This window comes from Pelodiscus sinensis, chromosome 6 (assembly GCF_052426305.1).
Source record: "Pelodiscus sinensis isolate ZL-2025 chromosome 6, ASM5242630v1, whole genome shotgun sequence".
Lineage (NCBI taxonomy): Eukaryota > Metazoa > Chordata > Testudines > Trionychidae > Pelodiscus > Pelodiscus sinensis.
The window spans coordinates 52937624-52957076 of NC_143057.1; the positions used below are offsets into that span (position 1 = coordinate 52937624).

A 19453-nucleotide genomic window follows, 5' to 3' on the forward strand; every position below is an offset into this window, starting at 1 on the left:
GCAGTGCTATTTGAAAATCTCCTTGGTGGCCACTAAGTGCTCAGGTTACAGGGAACACTGTAGTTGCAGTAGCCTGTAGCATTTCAGCAGAGCATTAGCTCAATGAAAATGTTTGCTTGGCCTGGGCTTAATGATGAGTGTTCTCTGAAATTTTCATCTTATTGTAATCAGAAGATACATGTTTAGGCCAGATCTCCAGCTAGTGTAAGTCTGTGTAGGTCCACTGAAGTCAATAAACCAATATCAATTTACATGAGGACCTGGGCCATAATTTCATTTTGGTTACTTTTAATGCTAGTATCATGCTGTGAAAATGTAAGCATAGGTGCTGGCATCTTCTGGTCCTCAGAGTGCTCAACCAACCTCCACCCCAAGCTCTTCCCCACTCATAACCTTTCTTTAATCCCTCTCTGCCTGCTTCTACCTCTTCCTGTCCCCACTCTGCCTATTCTTGCGCCTTTCCCTGAGCACACCTCTTCCCCCTCCCTCCCGTAGCATCCTTGAAACAGCTGCTTGAGTTAGGCATTAGGTACTGGAAAGGAGAAGAATGTTAATCCATGGGACCACCAGCAGGAGGAGGGTACTGGGGAACAAGGAGAGCTGGCTGTCAGTGGATGCTAAGCTCCTGCGAATATCTTTCCATGGCTAGAGCACTCAGAGTCAGTGCTTATTGATGTAAGCTGGTTGCAGCAGGAGCTGCGGAAGGGGGAGGGGTTAAATTGCCGTGGGCTGCAGGTGGGACCAGGTGACATGTGGGGGAGAACACATGGAAATCCCTGCTTCCCCATTCCATGGGCTCTGCCAGAGGAGGGTGCCCACTGACCCACTAGGACAGGGGTGTCCAAACTTTTTTCAAAGAGGGCCAGATTTGATGAAGTGAACATGCGTGAGGGCCGACCATTTTGCCTGACATTCTTTGAACCATTAAAATTAAATGCAAATTAACTATTTTATGCAAAGTTTATTGCAAACGGCATACTTTTCATTTCGTCACATGGATGACAAATCTAAACAGGTGTTAAATCACTCTGCCTTTCATATCTGAAGGCCAGATGAAAAAAAAATCCAGGAAGCTGAAATATATGTCAGGAACATTGTAAAGTACATTACATATTATTGGTAATAAAGGTTGTCTGTCAACTTTTAAGTTCAAAAAATATGAACAGGAACATAACACCACGTATATATGTTGTGTCCAAATATATTTATAACTGATTTAGACCAACTGACATTAACTGAGATTTTACAATGTATTCATCTCAATACATATGGATTCGTTGGGGGCCATAAAAGATAGATATTGCCAAATTACCTGTGGGGCCGTATTAAACCGGAACACGGGCCGCAATTGGCCCGCGGGCCGGACTTTGGACATGCCTGCACTAGGAGGATTTGAGGACTGGTACTGGCCCTAAGGTCAATTTGAGTTTGAGATCCCTGGTCTGGAATAGGAATGTTAAGTGTCGGGTAACTGACTAATTGAATAGTCGATGCATTTTGCATCGACTATTTGGCTAGTTGATAGGGCATCTCTGCCTTTGAAATGTAGAAACAGCCCTAGGGCTGTTGCTGCACTTTAAAGGCGAAAGCGCTACGTGGAGCCTGGGGTCAGATGGGGACTCCCCACTGACCCTGGGTTCTGTGGGGTGCTGCCACTTTGAAACACCACCATGGGAGCCCAAAGTCTCGTGGCATTTCAAAGCAGCAGCGCCTCACAGAGCCCAGGGTTAGTGAGGAGTCCCCATCTGGCCCCAGGCTCCATGTGGCTTTTAAATGCCAGGAGAAGCCTGCACCGGGCTCCTGTGGCGGCGTTTCAAAGCGGTAGTGCTGTGTGAAGCCCAGGGTCTGTCCCCAGCTGTTGCTTTGAAGTACCCTCTCCATTTCCCCTCCGCCTGCTGCCTCTTTCTGATAGAGGCAGCAGTGTTGGGGGGAGAGGCGGGGGACTAGTCGACAAGCTTGTTGACTGTCCGATAAGCATTTGTCCATCATATCCCTAGTATGGAAAACTCTCTTCTAGAAATCCTGGTTCTAAAATTATCTATATGTTCTTAGCAGCACTCTGTTTATCTGTGTCATTCTTTATCTATGCATGCTATAGAAATCAGTTTGTCATAGAAGTTTGTACAAAACCTGATATTTAAAAAAAAAACTATTTTGGGGGAGCATTTTATTGAGACTACATAGTCTGTATACACACGCACCTGCAGAATAGATCACTGATAGGGACAGATCCTATTCACGCCTTGCGCAGCAGAGCTGCAGCAGTTCTACTAGTATAGTCCTAACCTTTCCTCAGCCACAGTGGTATTTTCCTTCTGAGAAGTGATCTACCCTTTAACCTTTGCTAAAACTTGAGTAACTGAACAAGGTGAGAGGAGCACATCTGTACTTAGGGTCTTGAAACTGCCCTTACACAGTCTCACAGCAGCTGTTGCTCAGTTATTGTGTTATGTTACAGAGATAGTCTAATCCTGCTTTTAAAAAGAAGTGGAAGTAATTGCTGGCTGCAATTCTTTAAATGGTGGTTTTTAAGTTGTAGCATATGTGTAGAGTTAGGACACGACTATTTGTCTTGTGCCTGATAGCCCAGTCCCATGCACAGGAACATCCAACAATTAATCTAATCTTAAAATAGTTGAATGGTTTACAATTGATATTGAAGGTATGGAAGTGGAGTGGGTGAATGTGAAAATGGCTCATTTGGTATCATTAGAGTCTGACTAAAATAGCAATAATTATGATTAGACATCAGCTGTGAGGAAACTGGGTTCTTCCAACTTCTTTGTAAGAAGTTTCAGAGGCATTTGATTTTAGACAGATAACTTCTATTGATTTACAATGGTTTTCTCTCACTCAAGATAAGCTCATCCTTAAATAAAAAGATTACGAAGCTGCAATGTTGTGACACAAGTTTTATGTGGCTGAATATTTTAGGTGTTAATAAATCCAAAGCAGTCATGGTGTTAGATCAGTAGGGCAATAAGAAAGTGCCCTCTTTACCCAGGAATTGCTGTGTAGTAGCCACCCTATATTCTGGTCAATTTCTTGTGCAAAGATATTTCCCAGTATGACCCTTTTTTACCCTTTGGATTCTGGACTCTTGCAAAATAAGCATTTTCTTCTCTACAGATTTAGAGATTTCATTTTTCTTTGGAACAAAATATACTAAGATTTCATGGGGGAATGGATGGTTCAGAAAATATATTTAGGTATATGGTGCTTTCCACCATAGTTTTGCTAGTTCAGGCCAGGTCCTCAGTAACCAAAGGCTATCATTATCAAATAGTTGTGTCAGTAATTATGTTAAACAAGACAGATGATATCATTTCAGTTCTCAGTGACCACTTATTTGCATCATATACCTGATAACTTAATTAGCATGCTTTTTGGGCATTTTAGCAGCGTCCAAGAATTTAATGAGTACTAAGCAGGAGTGTCAAGCATATTCCACAAGTACTAAATGCACATTTTTTCTAATTATATGAAAATTGGGAAACATCATTTTGGAGAAGGACTCCATGTTGAGAAAAGATTAGAACAAGACTGTGTGAATCAGATTCTATTTCTGGTTGATTTAGTCATGGTTCTGAATCAATATGTTTCATTTAGGGTTAGGGGTTAATTGGAGACTGGAAATCATAACATCATTGTATGTGTGACAAAGTAAATCAAATCACTAAAAAATATTTTAAGCCAGAACCCCAAAGAACCAGAGATCATGCATAAATAACTGATGAAGTGCTGAAATGGTGTGAGAAATATAATTAGCCAAGAGAAATTCAGCGGACTACTAAAATGCACTTGTAGAGGAAAACATCATAAAAGATTAAGGTTGGAAGAGGCCTCAGAAGATCATCTAGTCCAGTGTGTCAACCTTTTTTTAATAAAGAACCTCCTTTTAAAAAAACAAAACCAATAAGTACCCCCTGTACCTACAGTTTTCAGAAAAACACATTTTTTTCTACCATTGCAACACATGTTTAAACAATTTAATTGTAGCTGGGCGGGCGATGAAGTATTTGGGTGTAAAAAGTACAAAAATAATAAAGCACTGTAAAACTGAAAACAAAAATTCAGTTTTCTCCAAATTTCAGTTGTGTTGACGTACCCACCAGACTTCTCTTGAGTATCCCTGAGGGTACTCATACCACTGGTTGAGAAACACTGATCTAGTCTAACCCCTACTCAAAGCAGGACCAATCCCAACTAAAGATTCCAGCAAGGGCTTTGTCAAGCCTGGCCTTGAAAACCCCTAAGGATGGAGATTCCACCATCTCCTCAGGCAACCCTTTCCAGTGCTTCATTATCCTCACAGTGAAGTAGTTTTTCCTAATATCTACCTTAGACCTCCCCCTTGCAAATTGAGACCATTGCTCCTTGTTCTGTCTTCTGCCAGCACTGACAATAGCCTGGCTCTTTTCTCTTTGGAACTGCCCCCCTTCAGGTAGTTGAAGGCTGCTATCAAACCCCTCCTCCCTCTTCTCTTCTGAAGACTAAATAAGCCCAGTTTCCTCAGCCTCTTCTCATAAGTCATGTTTCCCAGGCCCCTAATCATTTTTGTTGTCCTTGGCTGGACTCTCTCCAGGTTGTTCACATCCTTTTTGTAGTGAAGAGGTGGACCCAAAACTGGACACAATAGTCCAGGTGTGGCCACACCAGTGCCGAAGAGAGGGGAATAATCACTGCCTGTAGATTGAGGGAAATGCTCTTACTAATGCAGCCCCATATGCAGTTAGCTTTCTTGGCTACAAGAGCACACTGTGGACTCATATCTAGCTTTTTCTACACTATAATCCCCAGGTCTTTTTCTGCAGAACTGCGATTAGTCAGTTGGTCTCCAACCTGTAGCAGTGAATGGGAATCTTCCATCCTAAGTGCTGGACTCTGCACTTCTCCTTTTTGAACCTCAGCAGATTTCTTTTGGCCCAATCCTCCAAAAGAAGAGGTCACTGTGGACTCTATCCCTATGCTCCAGCACAGAGAAGGGCAGTCAAGGCTAGTGAATGGGTTGTTTGATTGGCTCTCCTTCATCTCCAGTGGGCTGCAAGATGGAAATTGGGCATGTACACTAACCATGATCCCAAGAATACGATTAAATATATTGCACTTGATTCTTCTTCTGTATCATCCCTTTCAACATAAAGTGATCTATTATTGATGGGGAAATTAAATTATCAGCAAAAATAACGTAAAGAAGTAGAGGGAGTATGTGGCTCTCACAATGTTGCACCTCACTATTGCCCTTGCATAAATGTGAATCACTACTAATTTTGCTAGGGATTGCTTGACCCTCCCCTCTGCTCCAGGCCCTGCTCCCATTCTGCCTTTCTTTCTTTCTGAGCACACTCCAACCCTCCCCATATCCCTGCCTCTCTCTCCCAGCACTTCTGGAGTACTATGAATCTACTGATTCATGTTCCAGCCCCACTCCTCCCCTACCCTCTGAGAGCTTGAATGCCAAGAATAAGCTGAGGAGGAGTAGGTAAGTTTAAGGATGTTAAATAGTAATTTACTAGTCAAGTAATAGATGGAATTTCCATCAACTACTCGACTAGTTGATAGGCACTTCTGCATTTCTCCTTTGAAATGTATAAGAGCCCCCGTATGTAGTCTATAGCAGTGGTCCCCAACCATTTGAGACTGTCAGGCACCAGGGGGCATGGCCATTTGCCTGCCGGGTGCCAGAGGGCGGGGACACTTGGGCGCGTGGGGGCGGCCCTCCCCATGAGCCACGAGCGTGGGGGCGGCGCCCCCCCTTCCAAGAGCTGCGCGCCCGGGGCCGGTGCGCCCCTCCCCCCCCACGGGCCGCACGCCCGGAGCGTGGGCAGCTAATTCGCCACACGCCCGGGGCCGGCACCCCCCCCAAGCGCCGCGTACCCAGAGCCGGCGCTCCCCCCATGCGCCGCACGCCCAGAGTGCAGGCGGCCAATTCGTGGCGTGCTCAGGGCCGGCGCTCACCTTGTGCATGCGCCCAGGGCCGGCTCCAGCACCATGTGCCTGGGGTCAGGCCAGCCCTGAGCACTTGGCAGGTGCACACAAATGCCCCCGCGGGCACTATGGTGCCTGCGGGCACCGTGTTGGGGACCACTGGTCTATAGCATTAACCTATATGCTTTTGCTTATCAGTTAACTGACTACACTATTACATCCCTAGTCTTGAGCCCTAAACCCTGGGCTGCAGAGGCAGATGCCTTATTCATTGTGCCAATGGAGGACCCACTCCACCTTTGGGGGGCCCCTGGTCCTTCCTCCATTCCAAGGGCTGGTGGTGGTGGCTGCCCCTGGGGTAGGGAAATTTGGAGCCCTCAGCCTTGTACTCCTGAGGCAGGTCCTTCTCCATTGCCTCAGTGGAGGAGCTGCCCCACCTCCCCCATTTCCACATTGAATTGCTATATGGGATCATCGCACCACAGAAATGATAATAGGGTAAAGTCCTGGAGTGCACTTCGGGTTGGGGGGGAGGAGTGTCTCCAAAATATCTTAACATGGGGATGGGTTTATGCCTGGCTGGTTTATGTTATCCAGAGAAGGTCTGGAGGATCTGCATGGCACCAAAGCAGGCTGACCCTGATTTTCTGAAAGTGTTTACCAAAAAGGATGGAGAGAGGACCTATATTCTCTTGCCCACAAAAATCTGCTTTCTGGGGGGAAATTAAAGAAGTGGATGGAGCTTGATAAATAATCATTACCCCTTTCAGAATCCACAGGACATACAACCCCATCCATTCTTTACTTAGCACCACCTCAGGTAATAGTTCTAAGGAAGCAGGATGTCTGCTTGGGGAGGGTTGGAGAGGACAAGGAGTGGCATAGGAAACTGCAGGAGGCAGGGAAGTTACTTGTATTAGTTTTTTCCAGCCATTCTCCTGCCCACTACCCCTCCCAGCCTCACAGATGCATAGATCAAGCCATTATTTTGCAACATGCTGATTTTTTCCTCCTCCCTTTGCAGGTTGACCTGCTGCAGAGACAGCATCTGCAGCCAAATTCTAGTTTTTCCCCTCTCTCTAAATGCATGGGTAATTTCAGCAGGGCTAATAAGTCTTTGATATACACAAAATGGTGCACATAGATGCATTTTCTGAGACTTAAGTGAATCTATTAGAAGATGCTGGTTTAAGAGGATAACTAAAGAAATTTCACAGTGATCATATCCTAAGATCTAATGGAACTTAGCAGCTTTTGCACAATTTGACCCAAGTCCCTTTTTCACATTTATAAAAGGAGAATGAACCTCGAGTAATAACCTAGATTTCCTGCATGTATCTATATAGCAAGGGTGGGGAACCTAAGGCCTGTGGGACTAGATACAGCACCCAGCTTGCCTGGATCCAGCCTCTGAGGCTCAGGCCTCCTTCCACCTCCAGCATTGGGGAGCCCGGCCCCCCATGCCATCTCACCACAAGGCTAGAGTATACAAAATCTACTAGCTTCTCACTTGTGCGGCTGCTAACTGATTTTTCTGTGAGTCTGCAGCCCCCGACCCTAAAAAGGTTCCCCATCTCTGGTATAGAGAATAATGTTGGGGTTACTGTGAAACTTTTTTTTAGGAGAATGAGATTGGAGAACTATTTCTAAAATGTATAGTGCAGTAAAAAGAAAATAATTTAGTGACTATGCAACAGTGCCTGTGAAGCTCAGAAAGCCTGGGTTCAATGTGACCCTGTTAAGGTCACTAATATTTTGTTTTCCTGGGAGTGAAAAGGTAGCTTTTGTAAATATGATTTGTGATTTCATAACCTTACATTAACCAGAATTGTTTGATTTATCTTTTTAAAAGCTTGTCAAATGTAAAAGCTTGTCAAATGTAAATGTAAGTGAAGTGTTTAAACAGTGTGAATTGGAGAGCATTTTCTGTGACACTTCATGCTGTTTCTTTCACCCTCACGTGAGAGGGGGCCTTGAATGGGAAATGTTCTAAAGCCTTTCAGAGTTGCCAGCTGCATCTCTCTTCAGCTAATCTTCATAATGGTCTCCTCTGAGAGTTGATTTGTTTTTTTTCATAAGCATCTGATACTGGCCAGGCTAGTGAGACTACCAGTCGGAATTCCTAAACAACAGATGTTCGGCAGAACTAGTATCGGGATAGCTCTGAGGCAGCACAAAGGAGCCAGGATCTGACTATAGTTGGCCAGGTACAGAATTCCCCAGACTGGGAGAGAGACCTCTGCTAGTGTAAAGCCAGCAGAAACAGCTGCTGCGCCAGCTACCCCTTGCCAAAGTAAGGGGTATAGTGAGGGTGAAAAGTGGAAAAGAGGCTAGACAAACCTAGTCCTTGGCTAGTCCCATAGAAATCCTTTGCCAGCAGCATAAATAAGAGCAGGCTCTAGCTTGCTCTGAATCACTGCATGTGTAGGACTGACACAGACTGGGCATAATTAGCTCTCTGACAGCTTCTCAGTCCTGTACAAGGCAGAGCATAGACACTCTAGACAATCTGCCCCAGAATGTTTATTTTTGGGCAGAAGTCCAATGAACACTGTCATGTTAAAATTCATATTCAACATCCTTGCTATCACAATCTCATTCCTTACATTTCATTCTAATATTAATAGAATGTATATATTTTTAAATCTGACTTTTTCCATTTAGTTATGTTGGCCTCTCCTTCAGCATAGATAATAAGTAAACTTTTTGCAGTTTAATTGTTTATTCTGTTTCTAGAAAGTTTTATATCCTGGTTCTCATGGCCTAATACAATGCTACAATATGTGGCTTGGAAGATTGGAAAAGAATGTTTAAAAAGCACAGACAACTGTTTTCATTTTAATTAAACAGGAAATTAAAATTGAGTTATTCTACTTCATTTTGTTTAAAAAATGGTGGCCCTCTTTTCCCACATCTAAATGTTGTCCCTAATTTACCCAACATTATCCAGTGATTAATAACTGAAGACTTAAAAAACATCCCATATAGCTTTGAGGCATCCCACTTTCTCTGCCACCATGCATGCTCATTACAGGCACCTCCTCCTTTGGCAGATGGGAGGAACTGTAATTTTAGTTTCCCCCTCATATTGCCATATGCATCAACCCTAACTGAATATAGGGACCTGCCAGCATGACTGCATATTTTTAAAACATAGAATCCTCTTAAATGTGTACTCTCTCTTTTTGCATTAGTAACTATTTATGAAAACATATAGCATAACTGATTTTGAATAGCTTTCCAGAAAATCTAAGTTTGGGTGGAACTCTGTGTAAAAATTATAGAAGACCGATTTAGAATGTACATCTCGTTTTTACTGGGAAGCTCTTTTTGTTCCGTTATTAGTGCACCTTCCTGTGTGGAAGCAAATGGTAGGAGAGTATTTTTAGCTACTTTTGTCTGGAGAGGAAAGGGAAAAGGAAAGACGCTTAATTTTTATATTCCTTTTTTTTCTTTAAAGAAAAAGGCTTTTTAATCTCTCAGAATATTCTGTTTAATTCCTTTGCCAATAAATAGAAACCAGTGCCAACAAAAACACTGCAGGATAAAATACAAAGTAAATTCCTTTTGGTGTGTGTTGCAGAGAGAGAGAGGTAGCAAGCACACTCACAAGATTACATAGACTGATTATACACTGTTATTTTGAGAGCATATATAAATAAGTTAATGCATGGAGAGTGCTTTCAGGGAATAAAGTACTACATAAATGCCATGTTTTATTTATTTATTGAGTGCTAACAGTGGGCTCAGCAGTGGACAAAACATTAGAAGGACTGGCCCCAGTTCCAAGAGTTTATAATCTACTCCTGATCCTGGACAAATAATATAGGGAGGAAAGGACTGTCTGCTACATCCACACCCAAATTCCCACTGTATCTCAGTGCACACAAACTGCAGTAGTGAACCCCATATGATGCAGATGCATGAGTCACTATTGAAAGACTTTATGGGGCAATGTGTTTGGGGTTTGTCAGATGAGACAAATGGTTGGGATAGGAAATCATTTTAATATGAAATGGTTATGTAGATTGAGAGTCAGAAAAGAGCTTACGTAAAATACATTGACAATATCAAGCTATATTAGTATGCATTGATAGGGTTTCCAGGTTTGTCTGGTATTCACCTGGACAGTCTGGTATTTTTGCCTCCTGTCCGGTAAAATAAATTCAGAAAATACCGGACACCTAAGATGCTCTGATTTCTCTCCCCCGCCACGCCCCCGGCCAAGAGGCAGAAATTCCGGGCACCTGCCAACCCTACAAACACTCAATGCTCAGTCTCCCCCCTCACGGGCCTGCCCCCCCTTTTTTTGCTCAACAAGTTTGGTCTCTCTCTCCCCCCCACCCTCTTTTTTTTTTCTTCAACAGAATTTTTTCATGGTGTTGTTTTTTTTGGGGTGGGGAGGAGAAGGGTGTTTGGTATTTTTGTTTCAACCATCTGGCATTGAAATGGTGGTATGATTAGGGTAAAGAGAACCGTGTTAGATACTACATTCATGTGGCTTTCAAAAAAGTTTTGTGTTTTTTTTAATTGACCAGGTCACGTTTAATAGGCTTCTAAAAAGCATTTGATGTTAATGTGAAATTCTTAGTCATTATTGTCAAACTTGCCTGTTTAAAAAAGATTACTATCACCTCCCACCTCAAAAACCACAGATACTAAACACAGTAAATGTGGTGTGGTGGCAAATATTTTTCATTTGCCTTCTGATTACTGAAACTTGAGGTTTCACATTTTGAAGCTTCTCCCTTCAACCATGAGGACTGGAAACTTTTTTTAAAAGTGAAAACCAATTCTGATATAATCACAATTCCAGGAGCTGGGGCTTTAATAAGAGCCCCAAATATCACACGACTCAATAAAATGATGAGTTAGAAACAGTGCACGGAATTATATATTTATTTTTATTCATTAAATTATATCAAAGATTGGGACTGTATTTCTCCAGTTATATGTTGTCTGATAAATGGATTTTTTTTTTTAAAGTTTTTTCAAGTCACTGGCCAGCTCAAGCCTTTTTGCCTTACAGATTTTGTTTTAATTAACCTCCATTGCTAGCTAGCACCACCACTTTAAAGCAGAGCGGCTGCTAATCTATCTTTAAAGCACTGTATTGATTAAACCTTATCTGAGCAGCATTAGATGACCAAGGCTGCAATCTTGCACAGGCTCCCAAATGTTCTCAACTCTGTACACTGAGAATAGACCAGGGTTACTGGAAGTTTGGCACATGAGGTACGCAGCCTTTGCAAAATCAGGGTCTACGTGCGGGCAACCTCTCTCACAAATGCAGGTCGGGAGCTACTTGCTGAAGTAATTTGAGTTTTACTAGTGCACTGCCGATATGAATGGAGAATGAAGCCAGTAATTTTATAAAATTCGGTGTTTGCAGGATTGGGGACTTAGGGTGTAAAATGGAGGCAGCAGTCCATTTGTTAGCCTAGTGGTAATAATGGTGACTTTTAAAAACAAAACACTCCTATTTCCTTAGGTAGAGAAGGATTTAGTTGTAACTGTGATTTGTCTCTGACCACTATCCCCTAAGTTTTTTTTCCTGCAGCTAATGTAAACTAAGGGTATGTTAATGTAAACAACAGGGTTTTTTTCGAAAAAACTTCTCTTGCGTCTAGCGTGTTGCCACATTCTTTTGAAAGTAAATTGAAAGAACGTGGCAGTTTTTTCAACCGCAGAAAACCTTGTTTTACAAGGAAGAATGCCTTTTTTTCAAAGTGCTCTTTCGAAAAAAGGCGCTATGTAGTGCAAACTGTGCTTTTTTGGAAAAGAGCATCCAGACTGCCCAGGTGCTCTCTTTCAAAAAAAAAAAAAGGGGGGTTACTTTTTCAAAAGTACTGGTTGTAGTCTAGATGCTCTTTTTCGAAAGAGGCTTGCAGTGTAGACGTAGCTTAAGGGTATGACTTCTCACACATTAATGCACTGTGTGGGCAAGGTGGGACTCTCCTTCACACGATGTACTAATCTTCCCTGCACCGGACTGTAGCGCATCCATATGTATGTGGCGGACTGGTGTATTGTAGGTTATGTGCTGTCTTGCCGTGCATTACTAAGCTGGATCCACAACCTGTCGATTTACAATTTGAATCTTTCCATATAGACACCAACAGGATTTGAATCTGGTCCTAACTGACCTATTCTCTTTAAAACTAACACACCAGCCTTGCAGCAAAATAGTGTTCAAGGCAAAGCATTTAGCCATAAAACAGGGTGTTGAAATACATGTTTGTTTCCTTTCTTGGTAGCTGGTTGCCTTTGGTTTTTGTTTTGTTTTTGTTTTTAAGCTGCTCCAAAGAGCACTTGTTTAGCTTCTCCCTTCAGCCTATAAATGTGAAAGACAGTCTGAGGTCAGCTGCACAGAACAAGGGTAAAACACACTATATGGAAAAAGTTTTGCACAGGGTGAGACTGTGCCGTTCCTTTTCAGATCTGAAGTGCAAGCGAAGGATTTCTTATCCAGATAAAGCTAGAGTCCTTGAAAAACACGCCTCCTTGTGACCCTGGTAAGCCCTTTGGAGGCTGTGGAGAAGAGAGTCCTTTTCCTTTTCCCATATCCCATACTCACCTCAACTTCTGTGCTGTTACCATTAGAGGAGATGTAAAGATATCTCGAAACAGAGATATTGGCATTGGGAAAGGTTCTGAAAAGGGCAACAAAAATTATTAGGAGTTTGGGACGGGTCCCATATGAAGAGAGATTAAAAAGACTTGTACTTTTTAGTTTAGAAAAGAGGAGATTAAGAGGGGGGTATATGAGAGGTCTATAAAATCATGACCGGTGTGGAAAAAGTGAATAAGGAAAAGTTATTTACACGTATTCCCACAATTCAAGAACTAGGGATCACCAAATGAAATTAATAGGCAGCAGGTTTAAAAGAAGAGGATGTTTGTCTTCATTCAGCGCACAGACAACCTCTGGAACTCCTTGCTCAGAGGATGTGGTGAAGGCTAGGATTTTAACAGAGTTCAAAAAAGAGGTAGGTAGATTCATAGGGTGCACGGGAATGGTGTCCCTAGCCTCTGTTTGTCTGGATATGGGTGACAGGAGAGGGATCACATGAGGATTACCCTGTTGTGTTACCTCCCTCTGGAGCATCTGGGATTGGCCACTGTCGGCAAACAGGATACTGAGCTAGATGGACCGTTGGTCTGTCTCAGTGTGGCCGTTCTTATGCTCTTCTGATCTATTGTGACTAGACAGCTACTATTGTGAGTCACAAGAGAGCATTTCATCAGAAATAGAGGGTTTATCAAAACACTTGCAGCTTCCATTTAAAAGGATGTGCAATAGCAATAATAAATAACTGTACAATTGAGTTGTTCTTATCCAGACAAGAATGTTACTAAATTGAGTTCTTGGAGATTTTACATTACCAAAAGTGATGCATGGAGGTTTGCAGTATGACTCCTATTGAAGTGAATTGAGATGTAGGTAAATCTCTTCTTAGCGCCTTAGGCCTAAAGTTAACCAGGCATGTCTAATGTTTGGTTCTTAAGTCCACTTTTTTTGCATCTCTGTAAGTGACCTGATTTTAAGGAATTGAAAAAACAAGAATTGTCCTGTTGCTTTTAAAGTTTTTTTTTTTTAAAGTTGCAGACTTACATGGCTATGCCTTTGAGACTAATTTAAAGGGATGAAGAGCACCTTTAGCTCCCAGTTACTTCACTGTATACCAGCCTGTCTGAAACTGCCCATGTGTGTCCAGGGTCCTACATGTGGATTTAATTTCCAGAGTTTAGGCACTCAGGTTTGGAAATTTTGTCCTTAAAATATGCTCTTGAATAACTGAGTATGTAGGTAGCACATTTCTGAATGACCTATTTCTTCTCAACAGTAGAACCTCACCTCGCACCTTGGGAAGGCACTGCTTCCACTTCAGCCTCAGGCAAAGTTAAGAAGCTATATTTATTTATGAAACTTTACTAGGCTGAGAAGTGACACTTCCCAATTCATAGAGACCTAATCAAAAGCAAAGTGAACCATCCTCTCCAGGTTGCCAGCTTCACAATATTTTTGTCAGTGCTACAGTTCTGGAACATTAAAATTGGCCTTTACTCTTGTGTGAAGCTGCTAGGTTTCTGCCGGGGTCTCTACTGGAGACAGCTGCAAGATTTGGGCTGCAATTCTTGCTTCCCCAGCAGAGGCCATTGCTCCATTTGTTGCATCCTGTTTGTGCTGAGCATGGGATCAACTAGCAGCTTACAAATCAGGCTATTTATTTAACTGGCCTGGATGGTAATTCAGCCATCCCTGCTGAAATACCTAGGCACATCAAAGTGAATTGAAATACAGCACACCTGGGGGGCGAGGGGAAGAGGGTGGAACAGGGAGGGTGCTTTCAGTTCAGTCATTGGCACAGCTCCCTGATGTAGCCAATGGTATTCACAATAGTGGAGTTCTGCTTGCTTTAGCTGGGGGTAAGTTCTACCATTGTAAATAGCAAGCTTGCCCTGATTTCAGCCTGCTGTAAATGGGCAAGTCCCCAGAAGCGATGAGGCCTTGGCCTTCAATTCTGAATGTCCTTACTTTTGTCAGTTTTAAGGTCAATCATCGTACAAGCTTGTTTAAATTATTTTGAGCAATAAACAATAAAAAGGCGCTGGGGAAACAATTGGAAGAAGAGTGTTGTCAGTTCCATCAATACAATGTCATTAAACTATTATTTTTCCCTTTCTTGGAAGTTACCTAAGGCTTTGTCTACCTCTTAAACCATTACAGCAGCACAGTGATGGGAAGGGTTCTCCATCACTGTAGTAAATGCACCTCCCTGAGAGGTGGTTGCTAGGTTGACAGAATAATTTTTCCATCAGCCTAGTGCTGTCTGCACAGGGACTAAGATCAGCTTAATTACATTACTCAGGAGTGTGGATTTTTCATACCGCTGAGTGATGTAGCTGGGTAAGTCTAATTTTGTTGTATAGATTGGCCCTAGGAGCCAGATGCGCCACTTTTTTCAAATGGCATCTAGACCCAAAATATAAAACTTGCAGGTATCAGATCGGTAGTTACAAGTCTGTTGGCCTTACATTTACAAGTGTTTGTTGGGTATGCAAATTAATCTTCTGATTTCGGTGGAACTGAATAACATATTATGTGTACAGTAGGCAGGTGCAAATGAAATGGCTTCTTTGAAGATTTGGGTTACAATGACAGTGTATTGCTGGGAACTTAGAGTGTAACTTGGAAGCACTTGCTATTTTGTTTTCACGGGGTGTGATTGAGTTACACACATGGAACACAGATTTGAACAACCCAGACACCAGAAATACCATCCACAGTGACACAAGGTATCTGCAATTCCTGCTTCACAAAGGAGTCTGGAGACAGGTGGCACAGATCAGGAAGTGTTTGGACGGGCCTGGGAAAATCTAGTCAGAACACCCAGAGGATGTGCTGAGTCATAGCTTCTTCCTCCTATTTATCCAGTAATCCAGAAACTCTTTTGAAAAAAACAAGACAGAAATCTTCTGACTTTCTTGTTAAGAGGGCTAACAAAAACATAGCACTCCTCCTTTATACATATAAAGAAAGCAGAGCGCAACCACTGTTTTCCTCCATCCCCCTTTCAAGGTCAGCCTTAAGTTAATTTTATTTAATTTCTGTTAACAGAAAGAAGCCTTGTAAGTAAAACTTAAGGCCCACAATCATTAAGATGATGTATGTGTCCTGCCACATAGAGTTGAAAATTCTATTGACTTAGCCTGCTCAAGCTACCTGCATTCTACACAAAGAGTTGGGCATCTATGAAAAGGATACCCAGAGGTGAGCAAACTGAGCAGGGAACTGCCCCAGCAAACCAGGAGGCCAAATGCAATGGTTTTGGCCTAGATTCAAAGGTACTTGCATGCTTAATTGCCAGAGATCTGAACCTTAGGCACCAACTGATGGGTGAGAGAGAGGCCCCTCCCTCTGCTCAGAGTTCTTAGCCATCAATCCTCCTCTTGGCATTCGGGCTGTGCTGCCTTTAGGCACATTTCTCCTGAAAACTAGAGAAATAGACCACCTCAGCCCAGAATACCCAATAACCCAGTGGTTAGGGCACTTGTCTGGCATGTACGAGACCAAGATTCAAATCCCTTCTCTTCTCTACTTGAGCCCAGATCTAACTACGGGTTATTCTTGAGTGGTGCAGGGGGGTTCCCAATCTTCCTGGTGGTTGCTGTTCCCCATTGTATACAATTAAATATTCATTGTGCCAGAGACAGTGGTGGGGAGGGAGGGGCTTCAGCCTAGTATCTAGGTAGGAGACTTGGGTTCAATTCAAATTTGAGTCTCCAGTTCCAAGGGGAATTCTCTAACCACTGGGCTTTAGGGTTATTGGGAACACACACAAACTTGTTCCCGATGCTATAAGCACTCTCAAAACATGATCATCAGGCCCCACTGATGAGATGCGTAGGCACACACAGTTTGAGAAACTTACTATGGCAGCTCCACAGCTTTGGTGCCCAGCTGCTGGTTGGCTGTAGAGCATTATCATGCATGCCCACTGGTAAAAATTAAAGTGCAAAGAAGACTTAGGCACTTGTAGGGTTAGGTAGCAGCTGAGCTGTGGTATTGAAAGTGTAAGTGGGGCCTTGGTATTGAACTTCCAAGCCTAAGTGACTTTGTAAATGTGGCCCAAAGTTTGGCTAGTGTAAGTATTCATTTGGCAAACTTCATGAACTTTTTTTTACTAATGAAAAGTGTATTAATATATTTACATTTATACTTGATTTATATGTACATTTGTATTTATTCAATTTGAACTTTTCTATTTATACAGTTCTACTGTGCCAAGGAAAAAAAGGTGTCACCCTCAATTTAAAATGGTTTGAAATTCAGGGCATCTAAATAGAAGCACTGATTTATGGATGGGTAGTGATGTTTTGAAAACACATAACAAATAAAGGAACATTCAGGGATCTGTCCCGGGTCTGGTTCTATTCAATATTCGTAAATGGTTTGGATAATACAGGTGGTGCTTTCCTGGTCCTGCACCCTCAGAACCTGGGTGGTCCCAAACCACAGAGTTTGCCGGACCAGAGGAATTGAAGGCTCCACTTCCAGCTGCCATTCCTGTTCCCTGCCACCAGCCCCACTTCTCCCAGCCTTGCCAGTGCTGGGCTTCCCATTATGCTGGCTGGGGCTGCACTCCCAGACACCAGTCCAGGCTGCTCTTCCAGCTGCCAGCCCCACTCCCTCTGGTTCAGCCAGGGCTGCACTCCCTGCTCTGCCAGACCCCTGTGCTCCCAGCCTGCCCCAGCCAGGGCCACACTCGGGGGTGCTGATCCTGGTACTCAGGCCTCAGTGGAGCTGTGCTCCCTTCTGCGCCAGATCCAGTCGGGGCTGTGCTCTGCCCCACACTGGCCCCACTGCCACCAGAGCATGTGCTCAGTCGTCTGATTTCTGACTTGCTTGTCCATAACGGTCTGCTTTTTTCTTTTTTTTTTTCTTTTCTCCCCTTGGACTGACTTGTTAGTGACACAATTCCTTCACCAGATCCTTGCGTGTCCTTGGCTTTTTTTTTTTCCCTCAGTTGATGCAGTTTGTCTGCTAGGGAACATGGCTGACTTCTCAAGGGCTGTTCTGCAGAAGTAACTGTTAATAGCTACTTTTCATGATAAAGATTGTTACATATTCACTAACATCCATGTCCCTGAAGAAAACTTCCCATTTTTGGATTATCCTGGAGGGGGAAACAGATTGCTGCGGACGCTGTGACTGTGGTGAGTTTTAAAAGTGGGGGAGAAAGTGGAGTGAAGGAGAGATGGGCTATGATTCCCCAAGAAAGTACAGACCGCAGTTGTGCAGCTTTTCACAAGGAAACAGTTTTTGATAATCCTACACTTGTCCACAGGCTGCAATCACTCTTGCTGACATATCCCTGCTGAAGGTTAACAAGCAAATGCAGGCTGAGCGATAGGGGCTCCCTGGTCCTTATGCAGCCAAACTGTGTGCTGCCTTGGTTTGGGCAGCACACATTGAGAACTGGTTCGGGAAACTGTCGTACCAAGGTGTGCGTGTGTGTGTGGGAGGGGGAAACGACAGTCCTCGATGGAATCTCCATGAGAAAACTAATAAGTACATCGGGTGAATCTTCAACACCGTTTCCCAGGAACATTCTATTGCTTTCTGTGCATGTGTCAATGCTGCATTTGGCCATAACGCAGAGCCAGGGAGTGCTAGTCAGCTCAGAGGAATACAGCTTCTGGTTGTCCCGTATTGCTGCTTCCCCTCCCCAACTGCGTAATGCAACTTAGCATCCAGAATGGCCACTTCCCGCTCAGCCCCCAACCCCGACCATCTGCGCAGCAACTATTCACCGGGGCACCACCTCCACCCTACCCCACATGGCTGCTGCCCACTCAGCCCCCAACCCCTGCACAGCAACTTACTCTGTGTTCCTTCCATTGCTTCAACACCCTGCATCTCTTCCATGTAGACTTGCTGAGCATCCTCGCAAACATCAGAGGAGTAGCCATGTTAGTCTGGATCTGCAAAAGCAACGAGGAGTCCTGTGGCACCTTATAGACTAACAGATTTATTGGAGCATAAGCTTTTGTGGGCAATGACCCACTTCGACAGATGCATGTAGTGGAAATTCTAGGGACAGGTATAAATATACAGGCATAAGAAAACAGTACCAATCAAGAGTAAGGCTGGAGATAACGAGGTCAATTCAGTCAGGGAGGATGAGACCCACTTCTAGCAGCTGATGTAGAGGTGTGAACACCAAGCCTACATCTACACTGGCCCCTTCTTCGGAATAGCCATGCTAATTTAGAACTTTGGAATAGGGGATTATCCCCCGCGGGATTTAAATAAACATGGCCACCGCTTTTTTTCCAGCTTGGGGAAAAGCCGGAGAAGAGCGTCCAGACTGGCACGATCCTCCAGAATAAAGCCCTATTCCGGAGGATCTCTTATTCCTACTTCAAGCAGCCCTTCAAGTAGGAATAAGAGGTCCTCCGGAATAGGGCTTTATTCCGGAGGATCGCGCCAGTCTGGACGTTCTTTTCCGGCTTTTCTCCAAGCCGGAAAAAAAGTGGCGGCCATGTTTATTTAAATCCTGCGGGGGATATTTAAATCCCCCGCGCATTTCCCTATTCCAAAGTTCTAAATTAGCATGGCTATTCCGAAGAAGGGGCCAGTGTAGACACAGCCCAAGAGAGGAACTTGAGAACAATTCCTTGCTGCCAGGAGCACAAGTTATCACTGAATTGACCCTCACCTCCTGGCCCTCTTCAGTCTCTTCATCAACGTGTGCCAAGTATTTCTGGCTTTTTTGAGAACTGTCCACAATGTCCTGGGATTTGGTCATGGGGTCCCCACTCAGGATTCTGTCCAGTTCTTTATAAAACGATCATGTTTTGGGTGCAGCACCAGATGGGATATTTGCCTCCTTTACCCTCAGGTACACCTGCTGGAGTTCCTTGATCTTGGCTCTGCCTTGCAGGGTTTCTCACTCATATTGCTTCTCACACAGGGCTCACCCCTCTTTCCTTGAGAAGATGCTATGAAATGACCACA

The 19453-nt window shown here is 43.6% G+C and overlaps 1 protein-coding gene and 1 long non-coding RNA gene across 5 annotated transcripts in view; one reads left to right on the forward strand and one right to left on the reverse strand.

Annotated features, from left to right (window-relative positions):
- Window positions 1–19453, forward strand: part of MARCHF3 (membrane associated ring-CH-type finger 3) — a 137839-nt gene that overhangs the window by 69024 nt on the left and 49362 nt on the right. The gene's annotated exons all lie outside the window — the stretch shown is intronic.
- LOC112546944 (uncharacterized) overlaps window positions 1–19453 on the reverse strand; it is a 90248-nt gene that overhangs the window by 21874 nt on the left and 48921 nt on the right. For both annotated transcript variants that reach the window (XR_003090674.3, XR_003090673.3), the window contains exon 2: window positions 18319–18417. This is a non-coding gene — a long non-coding RNA (uncharacterized LOC112546944). The remainder of the gene's footprint in view (window positions 1–18318; window positions 18418–19453) is intronic.